Source organism: Pleurodeles waltl, chromosome 2_1 (genome assembly GCF_031143425.1).
Source record: "Pleurodeles waltl isolate 20211129_DDA chromosome 2_1, aPleWal1.hap1.20221129, whole genome shotgun sequence".
Lineage (NCBI taxonomy): Eukaryota > Metazoa > Chordata > Amphibia > Caudata > Salamandridae > Pleurodeles > Pleurodeles waltl.
In genome coordinates, this window is record NC_090438.1 from 794,101,979 (window position 1) to 794,128,791 (window position 26,813).

Consider the following 26,813-nt stretch of genomic DNA (forward strand, 5'->3'; position numbering starts at 1 on the left):
ACAAATGATGTATTGAATGCAGAACCAATCAAACATTCACCCCCATTCAGAGAGCTGGGTTTAATCCATCATTTTTTTTCACACCACACTACCCCAGTTTGCACCCAGACACATGCAAATCAGTCTTCACCCTGTTCCCCATGGGAACAGTCTAGCCCAAACTGCCAGGCCAGGTCCTCCCTGGACCGGAAACAAGCATCCTCAGAATGGTTTCATGGTATCAACCAGGCTCTGAGTTCAAATCTACCCCACCATTTAACCAAAAACATCCAAGTAGTTCTGTTAGGCTATATTTATAAGCCAAGGCCCCAAACCCAGACAGATTGGTCTTCCTTGATAAACCCTTTGCAACCCGGGACAGCCTTATACCCTACAGTATCCACTCATAATTCATTTGTGCCCCTAGCTACTTTGGATGACTAGGACTGATGTATATACAGTAGGTTAGGGTAGCAGCACGCCACCAGGATGGGTGTGTGATTGAGGTGGAGGGTCTTCTGTCAAATAAAGCAAATCCTTCCTTTAGTGAGTTGGCTGATGAGAGTGTTATGCTTAAATTAGGAAGTGACTTGGGGGATCATCAGAGTAACATCCCTAAACACCTCTTGCCTTTAATTTATTTTAAATCATGAATTTGCTCTTGGAACATGGCAGGCATTAGGTCCAAGTTAGATTGTGAGTGTTGGGGAAACTTTATAGAAGGTTCCAATGTCTGTATTTTTCAAGAGACATGGATGACTGATTTGGTTCATAGGGTTGGTTTTACTAATATTAGCACTGAAGCAACTCCCTCTCCAAAGGGACAGGCAGCAGGAGGCCTTGTTATATGGGTTAATGTTAATCTACATTGTTCTAAAAAGAATAGATGTTACCTATAGAGACATTTTGACAGTTGAGTTATATGACCCGCAGAGGTTAAAGTCAGTGTTTGTGGTCAATGTCTATAATAGATTAGTTTCACAGCATCAGGAGTCACCCACAATAAAAGTTCTGGATGATCTGTCAGATAAAACCATGGGTCATGATCTACTCTTGGTGGCTGGAGATTTCAATACCACTCATGAGAGCCCTCAGAGCATTTGGATATGACCTCAGAGAAAGAAGATCAGGTGTGGGGGGATTGGGGGATGCTAGTCCAGCCAGACAAACTGAAGTTGCCATTCAAGTTTCCCTGGCAACTCTTAAGTATGGTCTGTGGGGCTGTAATGGGTGTTCCAGTTCAGATAAGCAGCTTTAGCATACATTCAGAGGGTCAATTGTTCACAAATTGATTACATTCTATTAGATTTACCTTCTTGGAGATATATGAATCATATGATTATCATTGAAAAAACAGATAGTGACCATAAGTACAGCTTTGACTGTAGACTTGGATTTAGATTTTATGCAGACCACTTCTGGAGCTTCTTCGAAGTTAGCAACAGTTTTCCCCATCTTTCCCACCAACAATAGAAGGAGGGTTAACTGGACTCTGATTGAGAGCAGTGTAGAAGTCATGCCTAGTGATTTTAGGGAAGTGGTAAGTGCTCTTATTGAGTTAAGAGATCGTGGGGGTGATATACACCATACTGTTACCATCTTTTGTAAATTGTTGGGAAGCATCAAGCCCTCTTTAATCCAGTCCGATGGGGAATCAGAATCTGTTGCCTTTAGCTTTGAGGATACTAACCAGGCCCTCCAAACTGTACACAGTAGGAAGTCCCCAGGTCTAGACAAATTTACAGATGATTTGCACCTCTCTAAAATAGGATTCTGGTTCTTTATTCTGAATAAATGTTTAATGCCATTTTGGAAGGCGCACAAATCACAGACACATGGCTTGGAGTGGAGGTGGTCCCAGTATACAAAAAGGGAAATAAATCTGATCATGCAGATATGTGTTGGATAGGTTATTGGTCTGGACTGAGGAACACAACATTCTTTCACACCTTGAGGCAGGAATTTGAGAAAATACTGCTACTGTAGACCAACTTTTCAGGTTCCTTCTCATACTTAGGAAATGCGTGTTGATCAAAAGAGAACATGTGTATGTGTTATTTGTGGATCTAAGACCAGTCTTAGATCTAATCCCTAGGTGGAAATTGTGAGAGACATTGAATTGGTTAGGTGTCCCAAATTACCTCCTTCAAGTTATCATAAGACTTCACCACATGATTTATGGGCAAATCAGATGGGGCTGAACCGGCGAGCTTACCACCGTATTAAAGTGGATAGAGGAGTTAGGCAAGGGTGTGTACTGACCCCAACTCTTTTCACCTTGTATAATTATGGGCTAATACACTCCTATGTCAGGTGTAATGGAGATCCACCCTAGTTAGCTTGCAACTCATTAGCATCATTCTTGGTCGCCGATGATACCTTTTTGGTATCAAGAACATCGGTGGGACTTCAGATTCTTTTGAATAGATTTTCTGAGGCATGTAATAATTTGGAATTAGAGATAAATATTTATCAAAAAAGTTTATGACATTTAGGTGGTCATTACAATCCTGGCAGTCGGTGTTAAAGCGGCGGTAAGACCGCCAACAGGCCGGCGGTAAAAAAATTGCAATTACGACGATGGCGGAAACCTGCTAACAAAGACAGACACTTTAACACTCTGACCTCTACGGCGGTACAGACAAACAGCTTAGCGGTCACCGCCAACAGACAGGCGGAAGACAAAGTAACGCCCACAGTATCACAACCTACCAATCCGCCACCTTTTCTGCGGCAGATTCACCGTGGGTAAAAACACAGCAGAAACAGGATTTCGAAGGGAAAACGCTCACCTCTACACACCCCAGGAGGAACCAGGACACCATGGAGCCGGAACTCCAAATTCTCTCTGTGATAGTCTTCCTGCTCCTCTACCAGGAGCAAGTACGCCTGTGGTGAAGACCACAGTGAGTACTGCACCTACGACACAGGGGAGGGGGGAGGGAAAAAACAGGGACACACACATGCAACACCCCCACCCCCACGCCCACCCTCACCCACTACAACACACACACTAATACATATTTATACATGATAGTTACACCCCCCAACCCCCCCGGAAGAATGCAAAGACAAAAGAAAATGAGTGTAACCATTGTAATATATTAAAATCAAGTAGTCAAAAATATATATATACACCATAACCAAAATATACACCAAGCTTAGAAGTCCAGGTAATGCTCCAATGAAGTCCGTGGAACACTGGGCCCACACAAGATCCCCGACCATGACGGAGAGAACACTGCAGGGGCATCAGAGAGCAAGAAAACAGGCACCTCAGGGGGAGGGAAAGGGGGGGCACCTCAGCCGGTTGAGGGCACGACACCAAATCCACGAGAGGGCCACATACCCACTGTTACATCCTGGGGAGTGCAAAGCCACAGTCTCTCAAGACTCTACAGTGGGTGGGTTGCCCACTGTTCAATCCTGGGGAGTGCAAAGCCACAGTCTCTCAAGTCTCTACAGTTTGCGGGTTGCCCACTGTTCCATCCTGGGGAGTGCAAAGCCACATTCTCTCAAGTGGATGACAGTCTCCACTGGTTCTGGAGGGGGCTCTGTGCCCAGAGTGCTTCATCCTGCTAAGGACAGAGGTAGTGGATGTATCTCTCTACTGGTTCTGTAGGGGGCATGGTGCCCAGAGTGCTTCATCCTGCTGAGGACAGAGGTAGTGGATGTATCTCTCCACTGGTTCTGGAGGGGGCCTTGTGCCCAGAGTGCTTCATCCTGCTAAGGACAGAGGTAGTGGATGTATCTCTCGACTGGTTCTGGAGGGGGCATGGTGCCCAGAGTGCTTCATCCTGCTTATGACGGACTCAGTAGCGTCAGTGCCCTTGGCGCTCATGGGACAGTGGTGCTTGAGGCGGCGGTGCCCTGTTCAGCGGTGCTTGGAGCGGCGGTGCCCTGTTCAGCGGTGCTTGAGGCGGCGCTGCCCTGTTCAGCAGTGCTTGAGGCGGCGGTGCCCTGTTCAGCGGTGCTTGAGGCAGCAGTGCCCTGTTCAGCGGTGCTTGAGGCGGCGGTGCCCTGTTTGGCGGTGCTTGAGGCGCCGGTGCCCTGTTCAGCGGTGCTTGAGGCGGCGGTGCCCTGTTCAGCGGTGCTTGAGGTGGTGGTGCCCTGGTCAGCGGTGCTTGAGATGGTGGGCTATTTTGCAGTGACTCAGCTGCTGGCGGTCCTCTCTGTCCCAGCGGGGCGTGTGCTGGCGGCCCTCTCTAGGCCAGCGGGGCTTGTGCTGGCAGTCCTATCTGTCCCAGCTGGGACGATGGCAGTGGCCTCCTGGGCAGCAGGGATGATGGCGGTGGCCTCCTGGGCAGCAGGGATGATGGCGGTGGCCTCCTGGCCAGCGGGGATGACGGCTGTGGCCTCCTGGGCAGCGGAGATGATGGCAGTCTCCTCCGCCGTGCTGCTCTTCCCAGACTTTCCTGGTTTCTTGTGGCCCTTCCCCACCTTGGAAGGTGTCGCAGCTGACTCCACACTCCCACCTGAACCCCTGGGAGTGGCTTTAGTGGCTGGACTCTTCCCCCTCTCCCACCGGGCCCTGGACAACTTTTGATGCTTCACAGGTGGGGGACTGTCCGTGCTGTGGCTCCGTGCCTCACTGGCTGCCCAGGTGGCCGGGGCACTCCAGATTCCGGTGACTACAGGCACCACTGTTCCCGGAGATGTTGTGGCTGAGGTGCTAGTTCGGAGATGTTGTGGCTGAGGTGCTAGTTCGGGACCTAGGAGACGGACTGCTCAACAGTAAGGGACCTGAGGAGGTCAATGGCCTCCTCACTGAGGGCAGCAGGGGTGACAGGGGCAGGGGCTGAGGTGCCTGGGGCGAAGGTGATGCCCACCCTCCCGGGTGAGCGGGCATTGGGGAAAGGCTGAGGGGCTGCTGGGAGGGCAGTGCTGGTAGGGGGGTGGCCGCTGTACCTGTAGATGGGGGGGCACAGATGTTGCCACCACCACAAGGGAGCTCCCATCAGAGGACGAGTCCGTGTCGCTGGTCTCAGCTCCTGTCCCCGCCGTGGAGCTCCCCTCACCCTCCGTCCCACTGGTGAAGTCTGAGTCCGTAGTGTGGCCCTTCATGGCCATGTGGGATGCAGCCCCCTCGTGCTCCGGTGCCACTGCTCCACCGGCTGATGATGCTAATGCACACAAGAGCAGGGACACCACAAAAAGGGGGGACGACAGAAGAAAGACATGCTGAGTGCATGCATTACCGCTACAGTTGGTGAACACGACAGACACAGAAGCCCCCTGCACTACGCTGCGCTCTTGGGCTCCACTGTTCAATCCCTGGGAAATGGCTTACTAGGCTATGGACGACATCTGCACACATGGATGACACAGGGGCATGACGAGGTGTACTTGGCACTCTACAGAGGTGGGGTGGGGTGCCACATGGCCTGCTTGAAGAAGGGACCTTGCCTACGAAACTCACCCTGGCCTAGGGAAACCCACAGCCCACCCCCCCACCCAGACACCTCCACTGCGTGGAAAATCAGCCGGATGAGAGTGTACTCACCCCCTTGTGGCTGCTGTGATGCCCTCAAGCCCCCCTCCAACTCCAGGTACGCAACCGCCAGGATCCTGAACATCAGGGGGTCATGGTGCGATGGGCACCCCTCCCACGTTGGGAGGCCATCCCCAGCTGAGCCTCCACCGTCTTCTTGCTCCAGCGACGAATGTCCTCCCATCTTTTTCGGCAGTGGGTGCTCCATCTGTGGTAGACCCCCAGGGTCCGGACGTCCTTGGCGATGGCACATCAAATATATTTTTTCTGGTGGGTGCTGACCTGCATGAATTGTACAGGGGGAAGAGAAACTTGTTACCAACTGCACCATCACAGTCATTGGCCCCTATCCCTACCCTTACCATGTGGCACATGCACTCACCATCGTTTCATGCATGCCGCAATCTCCCCCCCTTCTTACATCCACCCCACTCCACACAGGCATAGCCCATACAGCATGCTCCCAGTGTACTTACGTGTTTGTCTGGAGGACCATAGAGTAGCGAGTACTGGGGGAGGACCCCGTCCACGAGTTTCTCCAACTCCTCCGATGTGAAGGCAGGGGCCCTTTCCCCAGACACTCGAGCCACTGTCTCTTCCAGACCGAGTTCACAGCAGAACTTGCAGTGTAGGTCGAAGATCAGGTATCGAGTGATTCAACAGCTAGAAAATGGCGGTCACGTCCGCGGTGGTGCGTACCGTCACCGCCGGTGTACATCGTCGGTGGCTCATGGGACCCATAGGGTCCAATGTTAACCAATGCAGCATTGCGCCGCGGTCTTCGACCACCTACTGCAACAGTGTACAACGCCAGCGCAGTTACCTCACCTCCCATTGTCCCACTTTAGAGGTCAGGCAGCTGCCATTTCAGGGGCCCACATGGCTTAATTTTTCACTGCGTCACACATACCTAGGCTCTGAATGTACACAAATACAGGCCACTTTTTGGATTATGATTCTGTGTAAGCTGTGGGTACGTACCTCTGAGTTGGTTGACTCTGTGCTCACTGCTGTCCTTCATAGGCACCGTCCGCTGGGACATGTGAGGAGATGGCGGCATCCTCCGGTGTACCGACCGTTGGTGGACCTGTCGACAATGGAGGAAAGACATGTGATCATCACCTACAGGCTTGACCGTGCCACAATCCAGGAACTGTGTACCCAGCTGGAGCCAGACCTGATGTCAGCTATCCGCCATCCCACAGGAATCCCCCCTCAAGTGCAGGTGCTGTCAGTGCTTCATTTCCTTGCAAGTGGGTCATTTCAAACATCTGTGGCCATAGCATCAGGGAAGTCCCAGCCTATGTTTTCCAACGTGTTGTCCAGAGTGTTGAAGGCCCTGCTGAAACACATGCGGAGCTACATCATTTTCCCTCAGGTGGAGGATTTGCCTACAGTGAAAGGTGATTTCTATGCCCTGGGACATATCGCCAACATCATAGGTGCCATTGATGGGACCCATGTGGCTTTGGTCACCCCCCGCCGGACTGAACAGGTGTACAGAAACCGGAAGAGTTACCATTCCATGAATGTACGGATGGTATGTTTGGCAGACCAGTACATCTCCCATGTTAAGGCCAAGTTCCCTGGCTCAGTGCATTACGCATACATCCTGAGGAATAGCAGCATCCCTTATGTGATGGGTCAACTCCAGAGGCAACCTGTGTGGCTACTAGGTGAGCACCTGGAAGCAAGACAGTGGGAATGGTTGTCTGGGTCTGTGGATGTCCCTATGAGTTAGTGTGTGTCTAACAGTTGCCCCTCGACATTTTCAGGTGCTCTGGTTACCCCAACCTGTCATGGCTATTGACCCCAGTGAGGAATCCCAGGACAAGGGCAGAGGAACGCTACAATGAGGCCCATGGGCGTACACGGCGGATAATCGAGCGGACCTTTGGCCTCCTGAAGGCCGGGTTCCGGTGCCTCTATATCACAGGTGGATCCCTATTCTACTCACCAAAGAAGGTGTGCCAGATCATCGTGGCATGCTGTATGCTTCACAACTTAGCTTTGCGACAACAGGTTCCTTTTCTGCAGGAGGATGGTCCAGATGGCGGTGTTGTTGCAGCTGTGGAGCCTGTGGACAGTGAAGATGAGAAAGCAGAAGAAGAAGACATGGACAACAGGGACTCAGTGATCCAGCAATATTTCCAGTGAAACACAGGTAAGAATACAAACCTGCCTACTACATGTACTTTAACACTACTACCTCTCTACTGTCTGTTGTTTTCACCCAGTGTATGGTCACTGAGTTGTCACTTTCCCTTATGATTTCACAGATGTGGGTCCCACAGTGTGACATCTGCTTTGATTCCTCATGGACTACAGCTGTGTGACATAGGTATGTTGACATTACAAATGAAAGAGCTTTTTGACACTGTAATTGCTAATACACTATTCCGAAATCACAGACTGACTCCAGATTGTTTTGTGCTTTAAGGGTGTTTATTTTAGTGCTCAATATTGGAGGGGGTAACAAAATGATGAGGGGTGATGGTGGAGGAATGTCCATGGCAGAGTCCAGTCTATTAGTCTCACAGGTGCATTGCCCAAATGGGCATAGGAAGTGGAGCTGGGGCAGTTTAAGGATGGACAGGTTGACAAAGTGGGACAGAAGGATGACATTCAGGGTGCTCTCATTTCTTGGCGGGGGTCTTGACATTGTTCTCTGTCTTTTTCCTGGATCTCAGGGACCATTTGCGAGGTGGTTCTCCCTCTGCAGGGGGTGGGGTGCTGGTGTGGTGGTCCTGTGGCGGTGCCTCCTGTCCACTGGCGCCGACGGAGGTGGTGGGCAGTTCATCATCCAGGCTAGTGTCAGGGGCCCCTTGTAGTGCCACAGTGTCCCCCCTGGTGTTGAGTACTTCCTTCAGCACCCCTACGATGGTGCCCAGGGTGGAATTGATGGCTCTGAGTTCCTCCCTGAAGCCCAAATACTGTTCCTCCTGCAGGCGCTGGGTCTCCTGAAACTTGGCCAGTACCGTTGCCATTGTCTCCTGGGAGTGGTGGTAGGCTCCCATGATGTTGGAGAGGGCCTCGTGGAGAGTGGGTTCCCTTGGCCTGTCCTCCCCCTGTTTCACAGCAGCCCTCCCAGTTCCCCTGTGTTCCTGGGCCTCTGTCACCTGGACCGTGTGCCCACTGCCCCCAGGTCCCTATTGTTGTTGGGGTGGTGGGTCATCCTGGGTTCCCTGTAGTGGTGGACACACTGCTGATTGCCGTGTCCTGGGGACGGAGGTATGGGCCCGCTGGGTGGGTGCTGTGCTGGTGTTTCCAGAGGGGGGAAGCTCTGTAGTGGCCTGTGACTGTGTGATGGGAACTGACTGTCCCAAGGTCCCCGATGGGCCGGGATGGTCCTCTAGATCCAGTTGGACAGAGATGCTGTCATCACTGTGGGCCTCTTCTGTTGGTGGTGTGGACATGTGTGGACCCTCCTGTCCCGTGACGCTGGGTAGGGGCCCTGCAGGGGTATAAAAGGACATTTATTACATCTGTGTGTGCCATAGTGTGCAATGGGTTGGTGACCGTGCACCCCAGTGCTTGCATTCCTGTGTGGGACCTTGTGTGATGATGGTTTGGGGGGGTGTAGTGGATATGCTTTGGTGATGGGTGTCCATGCTTTGTTGTTGCATGCAGGGCTTGGTGTTAGGATGTGTGGTTTGTGATGTTGGGACATTTGTGAGGAGTTAGAGTGATGGGGGTGAGGGTGAGGGTGGGGGTATGTGATGGCATGCAGGTAGGGTGGGGGATGTAATAGTTAAGATTTGACTTATCAGAGTCCATTCCTCCAGCTACTCCTGCGAGGCCCTCAGGATGCAGAATCGCTAAGACCTGCTCCTTCCATGTTGTTAGTTGTGGGGGAGGAGGTGGTGGTCTGCCGCCAGTACGCTGAACCGCAAGTTGGTGTCTTGAGACCACGGAATGCACCTTCCCCCGTAGGTCGTTCTACCTCTTCCTGGTGTCATTCCGATTTCTTGGGTGCTGTCCCACTGCGTTGACCCTGTCCACTATTCTTCGCCATAGCTCTATCTTCCTTCCAATGGAGGTGTGCTGCACCTGTGATCCGAATAGCTGTGGCTCTACCCGGACGATTTCCTCCACCATGACCCTGAGCTCCTCCTCCGAGAACCTGGGGTGTCTTTGTCGTGCCATGGGGTGGTGTGGGTGATGTCTGGGGTGGTGTGTGGGGTGAAAAGTGTGCTGATATGTAGTGGGCTGTTGTGTGAGGTGCATTGATGTTATGTGGGTGATGGTGTTGTGTGCCTGTGGATGCTAGTATTGTTGATGGAGGTGTATCTCTCTGTGTTACTTTCTCAATTGTGGTCGTAGGGATTTGTGGGTGTGTGTTATATATTGTATTGGGTGTGTGGGAGTGGTTTGTGTATGTGCATCAGGTGTGTGTATTTCGAATTGTCCAATGTGACTGTGTTTTGTATGTGTGTGTGTATTTTGAGCGCGGCGGTGTGTACCGCCAATGGAATACCGCGGTTGAAAGACCGCCGCATGGATTCGTGGGTCATGATAGTGTGGGCGTATTTCTGTTGGCGTGACGGTGGAGGTTTTGTTTTTGCCAGTTTATCACTGACCTTTGGTGTGGCGGACTTGTGTGGGTGTCTGAATATTGGCGGATTCCGTGCTGTGGGTCATAATAGCTGTGGCGGAATTCCACAGCTGCGCCGGTGTGTTGGCTGTCTTCTGCACGGCGGTAAGCGGTTTTTACCGCCAATGTTGTAATTACCACCATAATCCTCATAAATCCTTTAATGGTAAGGTAAAGCTGGATGGAATGTACCTAGAGCAAGTCACAGAATTCGACTACCTTGGGGTAAGGCTTGCCAACTCATTAGCTTGGTCTTCACAGCTCATTAAAAGCCAGCTTTCTCTTCAAGAAATCAGCTTTGCCTTATTAAGGAGGTTGAAGACATTCAGATTTAGACCAGATAGTCTCATCATTGAACTATATTAATCAAAAGAGGTTAGTGCTGTGCTCTATGGTGCAGAGCTTACGGGAACTCACAATTTGGAAGTGTTGGAAAGAGCTGAGAGTAGCTTTAAAAGATTGATTTTGGACGTACCCTGAATACAGCCCTCACCCATTACGGTTGGTTGTTGGTTTACGTAACATTGCTCATGTTGCAGCATTTAGACCTCTGGTATTTTTGATGCGAGTATGGGTTAATAAAACGCCACTCCCGCTGCAAGAGTCATTGACTGACATTTTGGAGTTTAATCATAGTGACAGCATTCCCTGGTTGAAATATCTGAAATCTTGGCTAAATACCTTGGGCATGGGTGATCTGTGGATTACCCCATTAAGCATTAGTAAACATTCCATGCTGTTTCTTAAGGAAAGGTGTGGGCCTATGTATGTAATTCATGGCTGCATAAGGCCATCATGGGGGATATGAATAATAGATTTTTGGCTTTTGAAGATTCAATGTATTATGAGTATTTTATGAGCACAATTGTAGCCCCTCCAAGCAAAATCTTAAAGTTAGGCACAGTAACCTGCTGCTCAATAGCTTTTGGAGCCCCTGAAATGGGTCAAATATTTCTCCAGTGTGCCTACTCTGTCAAGACACTGAAGAAAGTAAAGAGCATTATTATGTTTCTGTCCCTATCATATAGAGACTCAGCAGACCTGGCAGTTACCAATCTGTCGAGTCCTGGAATCAATACAGCTGAAGTTCACTATGTGAAACTAGAGGTTGGCTAGTTTTTGCCTTAGCTAAATACTTGATAAATTCTTGGAGAATCAGGTGCAGGCTATATCAGCCTGTCTAAATTAAATTTGATTAAGCTGCTGCACCAGGTGTACCTGCTGATTGGTGTTTATCAACTGTAAATTAATTGTTTAATGCAATTTTATTATTTGATTGTTTTTGCCTTGTTTTTATTGATGATATGTGTGAGTTTATGCTTAGTGAAATCCAGTTTATATTACATTTATGTTCACATGCATTGCTGAGCGATTAATATTATGAAAATTGTTTCATTAAGGATTTATATGTATTTTATTTACCCATTTGTGGGAAAGTACTTATATTTTAATTTTGTTTGTGCTTTTCTTTTTTTTATGAAACCAAATAAAGGATTTACTACTACATCAGATTTATTGATCACATACATATGCATTTGGGCATTCAGGGCAGGGGTTGTACCATCCAAGGGTAATTTCATACCCAAAACCTCCATGGCACCATTTTCAATGAGATTGTGCATGTTCACATACATTTGTGTTTGACTTTTGACATGGAAGCGCCACACATTTACCATCTCTATATTTCTGATGTGATGTGATGGCCAGCAAACATCTCCTCTGTCTTCTCTGGTTAATGCCACACATTACTACTTCAGCAGTATAAGGTTTTTGTTACAGGTCTTTGTGGCATCTAGCAGTGCTTTGCAAAGCATGGTACACAAGTATTTTGACAACTGTGGCTAGAGTTGGTATTGACATCACATCTGCCCAAAAACTGTGTCACGTGTGGTGTTTTGTGGATCCCCACAATGCAAGAATGCCTTCTTTACAAATGCCATTTTAACATCTGCACCTGAGATTAGGCCTCAGTCCATGACAACTGCAGCTCGTGATCTGTGATGGTAAGTGCTGCCGTATTCGCTTCTGCAAAGTACTGGCATTCCGCATGCTAGTATATATGTGAAACACGCTACAATTTTGCTATTGCCTAAAATACAGATTTTTGAGGAAATTTGTGCTCCATCATACACTTAGTACAGCATGAAACACACTTTGCTGCTGCATAAAACAAGTCAGTTTGCTGTGTTGCACTGCACTGCTTAAGTGAGGACTGGAATGGCTTATTGCTTTGCAGATCTGTGAGAGTTCTGCCTGGTCCCTTTCATGCAGTACAGCGAGTCACATTGGCTTGCTGCATTGATTTCCTATTATTTGGAGTTATAGCCTCACGTTGATCAACAACTCAAACAACATGATTCATACATGTTGAGGCCTACATCTAGTTGAGAAGATGTGTGTGACCAGAGTTTTACACTAATGTGCACACATATATAACAGAATGAATGTGTTTCAAAAATATTTATTGGTTGATATGTTTATGTGTTTCCATCACTTACAGTTTCTTTGGATTTAGTGGCTCATAGTCCGACAGGACATTAGTTTAAACAAATATTGTGTGATATTGCACATTCATGAATTATTTTACAGGCCATGGGAGTGAGTATAATAGACTTTCGCCTGACACATTTAGGCTTTGGAACCTCAACTATCGAATGCTAAACATCCTCTCTACAATGTTCCCTGCCCTGGTGATGGCTGTGGTGTCCTTTTTCTTCCTCCATCCGAGGATTGATGAATGGGCTCATTACTCAGGGAAGCAAGCCAAATCCGTTATCAGATCAAAAATACAAACATACTACTGCAAATGACTTTGAACATTGTTACATTGATATAAATATTTATATGTGTTATGTATGCTGAAAATGTTATACACTTTTGACCAATATGGATAAGATGCTGCTGACCATTGCTTTACACATGTATCTTCAAGTTCAATGTGTCATTATACATATTGTCCATGTCCTGAGACGTAGTACACTTTTCCATGCTGACTGTCATGTTTAGGCAGTAGATTTCTAATATAAGTACTTTGGAATGTTCTTAACTGGTCCATGCTATTTGCACTCACTATATGTGCAAAGGAACAAACTTATGATCAGAATCTCTGGTATACTTTTGTCCTTTTGTCACCTATGCTCTCCTTGTTTGCCTACATGACATCTGAAGAGCCTTTGATTTTTTCACTTAATTTAACACAACTATTTGCTCAGTAAATATAGTGATTTTCTAATATCAGACATAGATAGTTATAAAGTTTTTTGTTAAACTACAGCTACGTATGACAATCTAGGTTGTTTTTAAACTGGACAATACAGAGATGGCTATAATGTCACACATTCAAGTTCTTAGTTGGCATTAAATACATTTGTGGTTTCCTTACCTATGAGTAGGCTAGTCACATAGGTCCTATGCTGAAACCGCTCATTAATGATACTGTGGCAGAAGATAAAGGTATCATGTGTACTCCCTGGATAGTTAGCCAACACATCAAAGAACATTTCTTGGTAGTCCGCATAGCATGGATATTGATGAAATAGGTGTGCTTCCAGTTTCAGTACAGGTGGGATGTTGCAGGTGGACTGCACCAAGGACAAGCGGCAATCATGCTATGGTGTAGAATCTTTGCTTTGTATCGAGTTGTTGTGGTGGGGTTTGGGGAAGACAAGGTATTTGGGTGTTAGTTTAAAGAGGGCATCCACAACAGAGAGGAAGGAGGTTGACAATGCTCCTTGTGAGATTGCTGCCAATTTGGTTGTTGTGATCTTGCAGGAACGAGATACCAACATTTGGAGCACAGCCATAAGTTTAAAATGTGGGGGATGCTATTGAGCCTTGCAGGTTCGTAGCTGGAGACTTGGCTCAACGTATTGCAGCAGCTCAATGCTAGAATCCCTCCTGAGTCTGTAGAACTGTATGATCCCATCCTCCCTGAGGTAAATGAGGGATATGCACTGCCAGAACACATGCTCCCTCCTCTATCGCTGCCTACGTAATTGTGGTAATGGACTCATAGCTACTCCAAGTTGCAGCATGACGACCTCCATGACGTACTTGAGCTTGCCAAATTGTTTTGTGGTGTTGCTCTTTTTATAACACAGCCACTGCATCATTTGTTATGCCTGGTTTGCAGATGTGCAGCACTTCTGGTGCTTTTCTAGACTTTGCGTTTGCTAAACACATTAATATCACTGTGCTACATTTGCTTTGGATTTTGTGGGGAATGCCTACTTTGTATATATTAAAATGTGAGTGCCGCAAATGCAGCTTTTGCCACATTGAACGCTTAGAGAACAACCCATTTTTGCAAATGCATCATAATAGAAGTATGACTTACTGTTTGCGCCGCCGTTGTGTCACAATTCATGGTACAACTACAGAGCAAGCCTCTCAAAAATATGCCCCCAAGTGTTGTTTCACAGTACAAAGCAGTGCAGACAGCAGGATTGAACAACCTTAGAGAAATAAACTCCTATTTTAGTGATAATAGTTGACCTTGGTGCAGTGCGAAGCTTCTTTGTGCTGTGATGGGTCAAGAAATTAAAAGGGGTGTTCCTGGACTAGCCAAGGCCGAACTCCAGGAGGTATCGACTCAAAGCCAGATCCACTCTCATGGCTTGACCTAGCTTCACATCAGATGCTAATGGCATGTGAAACTAGGTGCAAATGAGGGGACAAAAAGTATCTATGCCTTACATCTGTGCTTGGCATGAAGGGAGACATCTAACATGGTTTGCCATTCTGCAGTCGTTTTTGTGTAGTGAATGGTATTGAACTGTGTTCCTTGAGCATCTTATGGCCCTGATTTATACTTTTTTTGCGCTGCATTACTGTAATTATTTTACGCAAAAGCGGTGCAAACTTACAAAATACAACTGTATTTTGTAAGTTTGCGCCGCTTTTGCATCAAAAAATTATAATAATGTGGCGCAAAAAAATATAAATCAGGGCCTAAGTACCTAAGCTGTGGGCATCACGGTTGCCTCATCTTTGCACCATGGCAGAAGCTAAGCAGCTTTTGTGCGCGCAAACATCTATAATAGTATCATCAGCAAGTGACTCTTTGTTAATAGGTTACTAAGCAGTGCTCTATTTTGCATGTAATACAGTGCTGCTCTATTTCACGTAGGACTCCATTTCGTGAAGGACAGTAAATTTGGGCCCTGATTTACAGATCGTTAAATGTGGGAATTGCACTTATGAAACTAGTAAAATGAGTACAAACTTGTACTTTTCTGATGTTGTAAGCAACTTTCAGGGGTAGGAAGATAGGAGTTCCTCCAGAAAAAAATCATAATTTTGACAGAATTTGCAAACATTTGTATTGCTTTTCCCTATTCGTGCATTAAAAATATGTACAAACAGTATGTGATGCAGTTAGTGTACAAATATGCCAAATGTGGATCCATATTTTCTGGGCAGTGGTGGGCAAGCAGAAAATTGCATGTGCTGAAAAAAGGGTCAATGAAAAAACTTGAAAGCACATTTCTCTTAAACTCATGCTTACACATAGCCCACAATACTAACACTTGGCAGGTTGACTGGTAACAGGAATAACCCTAGAAATCTACAAAGGTATTTAAGCAAGATTCAGAGAGATTGTGGATCTGATTTAGTTCCTGGAGGAGGAGTTACTCCATTACAAATACGATGGCTATCCTGTCCACCATATTTCGATCCCCATACCCTATATTGGGATCGTAATACGGCTGACAGGACATCTATCACGTTTGTGAATGAGTAATACACTCTGCCGGGAACTAAATCAGGCCCTTTGTTTTGATTTGTTCCTCAAGCAATACTGGCTTACTACGGAATTCATTTAGTATGTCTGAAGGGATTATTGAGTTACAAAATAGCTGAAAATGCTTGCAGATCACAGGCAAACAGATATGCTTGCTGAGATGTATGACTATTTTTCTTATAAAGCCCCATTCCTTTAATTGAACACAATAGTTCTGTGGCCAAATAGCAATTCATTGGCTCTATACACATATGTTTCTTTAGGTATATGATATTGCACCAGAAAACCAGAAGAAAGGTTTCACAAAATAATGTTACTGTAGTGGGAGCTATACTGTAAAGTTGTGTTTTAGGCATAGCAAAAATAAGTCATTTGTGGGAGTACATACGTGTACACAATGAAAAAAATTCAGTACTGACATCAGTCATCCTAGATGTCTAATCAAGAGTTATCTTAATTATAGAGGCAGACTGGCTTTCCACCCTCCTAACACCAATGCAAAACAACCTCAAAATCCACCCCACAAAATGCCACAGAACTTGAAAATGATTAATACTATTCTTGTAAGACATCAACAGAGCCATATATCAGAATAATTGAAAATACTAGGGGCTTGCCACGTGGATCCCTCTTTCATTAGGTGATGCTGGTAACACAAGGGTCTGATTGCAGGATAAATATATTTTGTGGTTGCAGATGACTGTCGTTTTGGAATTCCCAAATCTTCAGAAGAGTATTCCTGGAAATCAGTTGCAACTTTTCTGGACTACTCCTGAAATTCTTTTTTGAATTTAATTTTCACATAAGTAATACCACACAGGAAACCACAGATTTTTGAAATTCCAACAAACCAGGTTCAGGCACAATTTAGCTCCATGGAGCAGATTCTGTGTAGTGCAGGCATTTGCAATTCTCCTAGAATGATTTAGGAATTGGTGCCTATATGAAATCAGGCATTTACAATCTCAGGGGCCAACCCAGAATATTCCTATTCAATAAGGTTTGCAGACAAAGGAATGTGAAAGTGTAAGAACTAGATGGGTCTGTTGTATTTTTTCTCTTTAAAACAGCCATCATCCATAGTTACCTTACTATTTTATACTAGTATAGATGTAACTTGGAATTTAATGCAGTATGATGGTTTGGGGCTGATTTTAAATTTGACAGATGGACTTCATCAGTCAGAGTAGAGGAGAAAATTCCCTCTGTCACCCTGATGGAATTCGAATAATCAAATTTAGAAATAACCACTGGCCCAGGGGTCATGACTGCACATTGGGAGGAACCACTTCATGCTTCTTTCACTGTACAAAATATTTGTGTTTAATTGAAAGGAATTATCAGCCATCAACCTTTTCAACTGTATTCCACTGGGTCTGATCAAAAGATGACTGCTATGAACAATTCAATCATTTTAATAAAGGTGATATCCAGTGAATAACGTCACAATGTATATCAAAATATAAAAAGACATCATGGAATAAAATAAACATTCAAGAATGTGTTTGTTAGCTATTGCTAGTGACAAAGTACTGGTTAAAGAAAACAGTTTTTCTCTACACTGGGTGGTCCCTTTAAGTTAAATATATAGCAGATATAATTGTCATAGCAGAGTGAAGCAGTTAGCACATTTTGATAAACAGTGGCGTATGCTGGGAGATGTTTCTGTTGGCTACTTCCATGGAAAATGTTATCCCAACATCAACTTATGTTCAGTACTATATTGGAGGGGCCAAAAATGGTGGCTATTGTGAGTAATATGCTTTTCAATTTGTTTTTTGTGCTTTTTGGGTACTTATTTCTGAATTAACATAAGACATCCTAATTAAGTCAAGACAGGTATGAATATTTCCCTCTAGCTAACGCTGCCTCCCATATAGAGCTAATATTCCACCTTATATTATACAAGATGAGTCACTAGACTCCCCATATTTGTGGCTCATGCATCAATCCTAAAATGTTTGACAAGCAAATTGAGAGAAAACTCTTAAGAGGAACAATTTTTAATGCTATGTGCAGTCTTTAGAACATTACAATAAACTATGGCCCATATTTATACTTTTTGACGCAAACCAGCACCAGTGCTGGTTTGCGTCAAAAAAGTTACCGCCGGCTAACGCCATTCCAACACGCCAGGCAGGCGCTGTATTTATGGATTGCCGAAAGCCGGCGCTTCTGCCTGGTTAGAGGAAAAAAATGACTCTAACCGGGCAACGCAGGCGTGGGGAAGAATAGGGGTTGTGCATCAAAAAATGGTGCAAGTCAGGTTAGAGTCAAAAATCATGCCTCTAACCGGACTTGCACCATTTTTTGACACACAACCCCCATTGAAATGACTCCTGTCTTAGGAAAGACAGAAGTCATGCCTCCCTGACCAATGGCGAAGCCCAGAGGACTTCTGTCCCCTGGGCATGGTCATTGGGCACAGTGGCATGTATGGGGGCCCAAGTTAGGCCCCCCTATGCCACTTAAAAAAAATATATATACTTACCTCTACTTACCTGTACTTACCTGGGATGGGTCCCCCCCATCCATGGGTGTCCTCCAGGGGTGGGCAAGGGTGGCAGGGAGTGTCCCCGGGTGCAGGGAAGGGCACCTGTGGACAGCTTCCATGGTCAGAGACCATGGAAATAAGCCCACAGGTCCCTTAATGCCTGCTCTCAGCCAGGCGTTAAAAAAACTGCGCAAATCAGGCTGGATACCAGTTTTTTAAGGCCCGCCCCCTCCTGTGCATCAAAATGACGTGGGAGTATAAATAAGGCACACATTCCTTAAAGTAATTTTTTGGACGGGAACGCCTACCTTGAATGCCATTAACGCAAGACGGTTTCACAAATCCAGAAAATTACGCACACTGATGAATTTTGACATTCGTGGGGTCGGGCGTCAAAGTATAAATATGGTGTTAGGTTTGCGCTGAATTTGTGTCCAATTTGTTTTCGCTAATTCGGCACAAACAGAGTATAAATATGCCCCTATATTTGGTGTTGCAGAGAGGTTGTCACTTCTTGAACAAACAATACTAGTGATTAAAACTGTCCCCTACAGTATGATTATCTCAACTGGGAAATACAAACATGTTGTTACTGTCCTTAGTTTTTGTCTTGCAGACAATTTAACACATATTTAAAAGTACAACAGTTATTGTCCTGTATATAAAAAACATTAATTGCATTAGGTGACTACATCCCTTTTACCTAGGTCAATCCCAAACTTTAAATGTTGTGATTATAATTGTGAGCAAAGAGAATACTGTTATTTAGCAATTATAAAATGAAGTGTACAAGATACAAGGATACAAGATTTTCAGCATTTTAATTATAGTTCTGCTCCAAATATTTTTATAAAGTAGCCTAGAGTAGTGAATGTTTTACTACCCCACAACAATATTCTAAACTATTATTCAGTAACATGTTCCTGCCTCCATTACAGTGCCAGGTTAATGCAGCCACTGCTGGTATTCCCAATCAAGGGGTAAGTGCAGTTGTGAAAGATTTCCTTAAAATATAAATGATTATGGGATTATGAAATGGGAGAATGAAGCTAGGCCTAACTGTAGTTGCTTTTCATAGTCATAAACTCTCTGGAACCTATGCTGCCTGGCTTGCTGAAATCTGTTAATATTAACACATTCTTTGCAAAACAAATGTTTCACTTCTACCTTTTTCATGGCTTATGCATGTTACAAAACTTCTGTCTTAAATCGATGGAAGCAGTATTACGTATACTTTTTACTTTACTGACTAAGCTTTGGATTGCCGTCAATTACACAAATTATATACCTAATTTTATCTTTTATGAATGGGCTTACACTGTGAAAACTGTGAGAAAGGAGATGATGACAGAAAATCATGTACATATTTTATTTTTTTCAGTAGTGAAGTATGCATGGGAATACTGGGCAGTGTAGCCGATTCCTTACAGAATTCATGTTGATTCTACTTGAAAAGCTTTGCAACTCAAGAAGAATGAATTACATTTGTGAAAATTTGTTACAGATTGTATCAAATTAATTGTTACAAAAAGTGTCCATGGGAAAGAATTAGGGTTCCCTAGGCACAGCAGAGCTGAGACGAGAGAGAGGGGCTTGGGTTCCTGGTATTTGGGCACATTTTAGCTATTTTTCTTCATAAGCTGTGCAACTTTCCATCTATCGCTAGAGGAAGAGAGAGCTGGGTAGACTTTTACTGAATAGTGTGATAATTGGAGCTTACTGAGATGATTGTTGTGAGAACTGAGTTAGAGATAGAATAAAGCTGAAAATCTTACAGCATTTATCAGACTTATTCAGTCAGACTAGACTGAACTGCTCCTGCTACAGTAGTCTTTATCAGTACAGGGAATTCTTGCCAAATAGATTGAGAGGAATAGAGCAGGGACAGATTCAGGACATGCTTTGCTCAATGTTCCGTCTTTTCTTTGACTAATAAAAACCTATTACCTTTTGCTGAGTAAATATTTTTAACTTCCTTTCATTATTGTCTCACCAAGTATTAAACTGTGACTAATGAGTTTATATTGCAGCTGTTTTATCTAAAATATTACCCCAAAGATCATTGTGACTAAAGTGGGATCAGAACTACGGGCGGCATAAATATATGCTTTGGTAAGGTTTTGCTGCCCCAAATAAGTTGGTGGCAGAGAGAAAGTTATAACTGTTAGAGGAACAATAAGCTGCAATAACTTAAAAAAGGCAAAGATTTGGAAAATAATCAAATGCCTAAAACCCAAGCCTGATTGCGAAGATAGATGAGGTGCTTTTTCTCAAGCAGTTGGGGATGAAAGTTACAGAATTGGTGGCGGCTGTGAGTATCAACAGGGTTGATGCATTGATATATACATGTGGTGATTATAATGTCATTTTCCTATGCTGATTTTCAGACTAAGAAGTAGTGTAAGATTCTGTGATAGATAAGTATTGTTAAGAGAAATTGTCTGCTAGGGGAATTGTAAGTTCTGAGATGTCGGCGACTTTGCACAAATGATAGGGACATAATAGAACTTTGTGGTGACTGAAGTAATAATACATTGGTGTTAGAGAACCTGATGTGCAAAGGTGACCCACTACTAATTATGTGATTTCCAGCAGGTTGAGAACTGACTTGTGTGACTAGTGATTTCTTTTATGATTGACAATCGGAAAAGTTAGAACTCAGTTTCCATTGTTGGAAGCGTTCCTTTAATTTTCTTTACTAAAAGCAGCCAAGAATTTAATTATTTCATATTGTTTACAGAACTTTTTTATTCATTTGTTGGCAGAATAAAAATTATAAAGGATGGTGACCTGCAGTGAGGCGTGAATTGTGACGTAAGTGTGTCACAGTGGTATTAGTCGGTTGATATGGAGTTGCACTGCAATTGGTTACAGTTTGGTAAGAGGTGAATGATTAGTGGTTGATAGTATTCTTAAACTGTGTTGTGATTTGACAAAAGGAGTCAGTGCTCTGACACATACCGAACAGATTCTAAACACTTCGGGCATTGTTACATGGAACTGCCGCAGTGCGGCGCAGCATCAGTTCTGAAATGCAGGGATGCGCAGTATTTACAAAAATACAGCCCCTGTGTTTCCACTAGTGCTGGTGCTAAATTTAGCTGCTAGCTCCAACACAGGTATCATTGCCTCATAGTGCCAGGGTGTCTGTGCTGAAGAGAGAGATTGTTTATTTGCAGGAAGATGTCCCTTCCAAAATGCAGGACACAGAAGTAGCAAATCGCCATTATTGAATGATTGTTTATGTGTATGAAAGCACACCTTCCTGCACATAAACAATCATGAATGGCCTTTTGCTCTTTCTATGTGTGTTGCAGAATGCACCACACATAGAAAAAGCAAAGACGAAGAGGAATAAAAGTATTTTTTCTTGTTGCGCCATGCTAACGCCACACATGGAATGGCTTTATTTTTTGGCACTGCCTCAGATTTACAATTCCTTGTAGACCTGGGGCAGCATCAAAAGCAATGGGTATTACAGTGGAACACCCACAGCAACACCCACTGCATGCCCCTCTGCTGCAGAAAACTGCATTGGCGGGGCTTATATTTGCAAGGTGCCATTAAGCCACTAAAAGAGCAACACAAAAAGTGATGCTCCGGTGGTCCTAGAGGCATCTAAATATGCCCCAAGATGCTGTACTTTTGACATCAGAATTGAATCATGTAAAGCTAAATTCATGAAATTCTTAAAGGCTATTAGTAGAATAATAAGAGCTGATGTTGTGATTCCAGTTAGAGAAGGTCAGAAAACACCTCCAGTGGGTACACCAGTGTATATAACACGATGGTTGAGAGAGTGTTGCACACATATCTTGGGCTTCTGATGTAAGGTTACTTAAAATGAGAAGACATTGAGATTCCCTAGATGGCGATCATTTAATTTGGGAGTTCTTGGAAAGTTCAGAGATGTATTATATGACATGAAGCTGTGTAATTTGAAGCACTATGTGAATGGGAAAAATGGCATTACAACATGACAAAGAGATGTGTGAAAGGAGAACTGAAAGAGCTGTGAGAAATTATGCAGACGCAATCTGGGATCATAGAGCACAGGTATGGAGTAAAGGCATAGCTAAAGGAATTAGATTATACCCCTTAATATATAAAATAACTTGATAGGACAAGACACTATGAAAGACCAGCTAGGAAGAAATTTAAAAGTTAAAGTGAGCCAAAGGTCGAACAAAAGATAGACACAGATTTAGATTCCACAGATGTCAAATAGGAGGACATGTTATCGAAACACCCACCACTCTATGTAGAACCAATAACAGCTGATAGAAAGTTGGCAGTAAGTAATATAGTCACTGCCAGAGCTCCTGTAGATCCTGAGATTTCACAGATTACTTGTCAGATGCAAACAGTAATGCCTTTAAAAGTACAGCCCATATTGACCCAGTCGATTTTACCACACCCTGTGATTGCTCAGCCAGTTGCTCCACACCCAGGTATTGCACAGCCTTTAATCCAACAAGCAGTTACTAGTGTTCCTGCACAAATTAGAACACCTCAGAAAATATCTTCAACAAACATTCCAGTTAACATGGTTACAACTGCACATGTGGCTAGATTAGTTAATCATCAGATAATAACTGCACAGGTTACATGAACTACAGTGGCTCAGCAAACAACTGGGGATTTTCCAGTAACTAGGTTTCTTCCAACTTTACAAAATTTGCAGATTGTTATGGGACTCCATCAGGCTTTAGAGGAAGGTAGGTGTTTTGGCTTTACAACACAGACCTTACCAGATAAAGGAGATGCAGATGGAGCGTTATTTCTTCCTTGGTTTGAAGAAGCTGTCTGGAACTGTACGAAAGTTGAGGATGTAAAATGACTAAGTTCTAGCACAAGTACAAAGACAAGTCCAGCTCCTCAAGGAGAAAGACCTTTAAATGTGCCACAATTGAAAGTTGAATTGGAAGAAATGTTAGGTGAATGTTTAAATCTAACACATAGAACATTTTTTTTAAAACAAATTGGTTTACTTGTGTAAATAAATCACAAAAAAAGCTGCCATGATATAGTCAATTAAATAAATTGGTAAATAAATATGATCTTGACATTTCTAAAAGCTTACATCTCTATAAAGCTTCAGAGTGCAGTTAGATGAAAAAATCTATTGACCACTTGTGTTCTCCAGGATTAAGAATTCATCTCACAGAATAAAAAAAATGTGTATGTAAATTGAATGAGATGGATAAATATGAAGGAAGATGGGCACAAAAACAAGACAAGAAAAAGAAACAAGCTAAGAAGGCTGAAGAAAAAAGAAAGAAGAAAGAATAGCCAGTGAAAAAGGACACAGTTTCAACATATCCTTTAAGTGAAACACCGGGTGGAGGTACATGTCCCTCAGAGCAGGGAAGACTTACATCATTTATGAACAATATACAAACATTTTCCAAAACTGAGAGAAAGTCCAATGCAGTGGTATACACAGATTGAGAAATTTGTGAAATTGCTTAAGGCATTGTGGATTGATTTAAATACCTTCTTTGACATTGTGGTTCTGAGTGATTTGTAGGCAGAATACAAGATCACTGTTCAGCGTCTAGATACATAACCTCCAAGAGATCCTGTTACCAATGCACCATGGCCTGTGATAATGACCAAGTATAATGAGGCAACAACATTTTTGAAAGGTAGAATTCCACCCAAGAATTTAGATCACTTGAATTGAAATGAATATAGCAGGACGTTAAAGAAGTTGTACATGAAGTCTCTGAACAGTTGATGAAAGCTTTTCAGCAGCCTACAGGAGACGCATCTTGATCCAGGACACATGGGTATTTCATTGCAACATTTGTGCTAAACTTAAGGCCCGAAATTTGTCAAAATATACAGCAGAATGTGAGTTGTTGGCAAACAAAGACTCCAGATGAGATTTTGAAGTATTCACAAGATTTCAGTGATGAGCAAGAGATGAAGCAGTGAAAAGGTAAAGAGAAATGTGTGCTAGCTCAAACAAAGTTTACAAAAGAAGTGTTCAGGGATATGTCAGTTGTTGAGAATGTTGATGCAGTGCAAGGTGTGAGAGGATTGCCATCAAGTGGAATTCTAGCAGGAGTGCAGGGAACAATGATGGCGTTGCCAGGAAGAATGCAAGGTGTTTCTGTAGATGCAAGTACAGGTGTTGATGTTACAATGCTGAAGATAACACCCTGTCACATGTGCAATAAGGTGGGGTACTGGAAGTGTGAGTGCAGAATGAATCCAGATATAAATCTAAATAATCAGCTTGATGCAATTTTAGAGGTTGACCAGAGTGGACTATACCTAGACGGAAGTGTGAATGGTCACCAATTGTCATTTCTTATTGTTACTGCAGCTTCTCATTCTACTATATGAACAGCACATGTGTCAGACCTACCCCTCTCATGAAGAGAAATACAAGTTGTGAGAGTTGCTAATAAACAAACTACCAATCCAATTTCAGAACAAGAACCTGTAATAATAGGGTATTTTGCACACAAAAAAATCACTTTGTGGTGTGTGAATCAATTCCTGTCACCTTATTAGGAAGGAATTTACTGTGCAAGTGAAATTGCACTGTCAGTTGTTCCTCAAATGGAATTGAATTCCAAACACATGATAAACATGATATCGAGTTTAAAACAAACAGCAGTGTTTTATCGCATGTTGGTGATAAATAATTTGCCTAGCGAGTTAATTGAAAAGGTTAAACAGGAAGTGTGGGATGTGACAGGAATGGATATGGGATTGATCAAGGAAGTTGAACCAGTCAAAATTGATATAAATCCAAATTCAGTTTTCCAAAGGTATTTATCTGCTCAAGTTGCAGAATTAATTGCCCTTACCGGAGCTTGCAGCTTGACAATTAAAATGAGAGTGACCATATTCACAGAGAGCCAATGTGGGTAGGATGTCATCCATGTTTATGGGCAATTGTGGTCACAGCAAGGTTTCGTGACTTCTGCTGGTACACCCATCAGAAATGGGCAATAGGTAAAGACTTATTGGAAGCTTTACAGGAACCTACTGAAACTGCTGTTGTAAAATGTGTGACACATAGAAGCGAATCTAGCTATATCACAATATGAAACAGTTATGCCGATGAGGTGGCAGGCTATTGATCGACTATGTCATGCACTTACAATGGGTCGTACAAGACAAAAAGCCATGAAGAAAGCCTTCTTGCTATGATTTTGAGAACATCTGACAATTGGGATGAATTGAGACACATGCAGGAAAATATTCCTGATGAAGAGAAAAGAGGTTGGCTCAGAGCAGGTTGAGAGATTGATGACAACAATGTTTGAATGTCAATGGATGGGAGAGCAATATTGCCAGATAGTTTACTTGCTCCAGGGACCTGAAATCTCCATGGGCAGGCACATTTTGGCAGGGACCAATGGTCCAGACCTTTAGACAATCTTGGCTCAATCCTAAGTTCAGAGCACAAGCAGGGGAGGTGTGTCATCAATGTGTAACATGTCAACAAATTAACATTGACAAAGAAAACATCTCACATTGAGTCATGTAGAGATTAGGGGGTCCTTTTAACTGGATGTAGATGTATTTCATAGAGATGTCTGTTTGCAATGGGGTGAGGTATGTCTTTGTGGTGGTCTGCATCTTTTCTCACTGGGTAGAAGCTTACCCAACTAGGAGAAATGATAGTCTCACTGTAGCAAAATTACTATTGAGAAAGTTGATACCTAGATACAAAGGCCCTCATTATGACATTGGCTTTAAATCCCACTTACTGCCACAGTGACGGCCGCCAACATACCATCGCGGAAGTGAACATTCATTTGCCATATTATGACACACACACACACAAAACTGACATAATACTGCCAAAAACACAAATCCGCCAGACCAAAGTTTAGTGTTAAACTGTCAGTGCGAACACCCATACTGTTACGCCAACAAAACAACGCCCTCCACATTATGACCCATGAATCATCACAGTGGACATTCAATAGCAGTAAACCATTGGAGGTACACTCTGGCGCAGTCATAATGGTCATCCAAATACAAAACGACACAACATTGGCCAATACCAAAAATACACACCTGACACTAATACACACACCATACACCCCCACCAACAGCACTATAAAACACCCACCCACATTACCCACAACCCTTTGTCAACATGAAAATACTGCAATAGCTAGCCATGCAAATCACAGAGACAACAACACACACACCACAACCACCCATTCATCCGTCACGCACCCCACACACCCCATCACATTACCCAACACCCTCTGTACAACACAAACCACACAACACTCATGTCTCCACAAAGGCACCCCCGTTTCACTGACGAGGAGTTGTGGGTCATGGTTGAGGAAATAGTCAGGGTAGAGCCACCACTGTTTGGAGCACAGATCCAGCAGATCTCCATTGCCAGGAAGATGGAGCTATGGCGGAGAATCGTGGACCGGGTGAACCACATAGGACAGCATCCACGAACAAGCTACGACATTAGAAAGAGGTGGAACGACCTACAGGGGAAGGTACATTCCATAGCAGC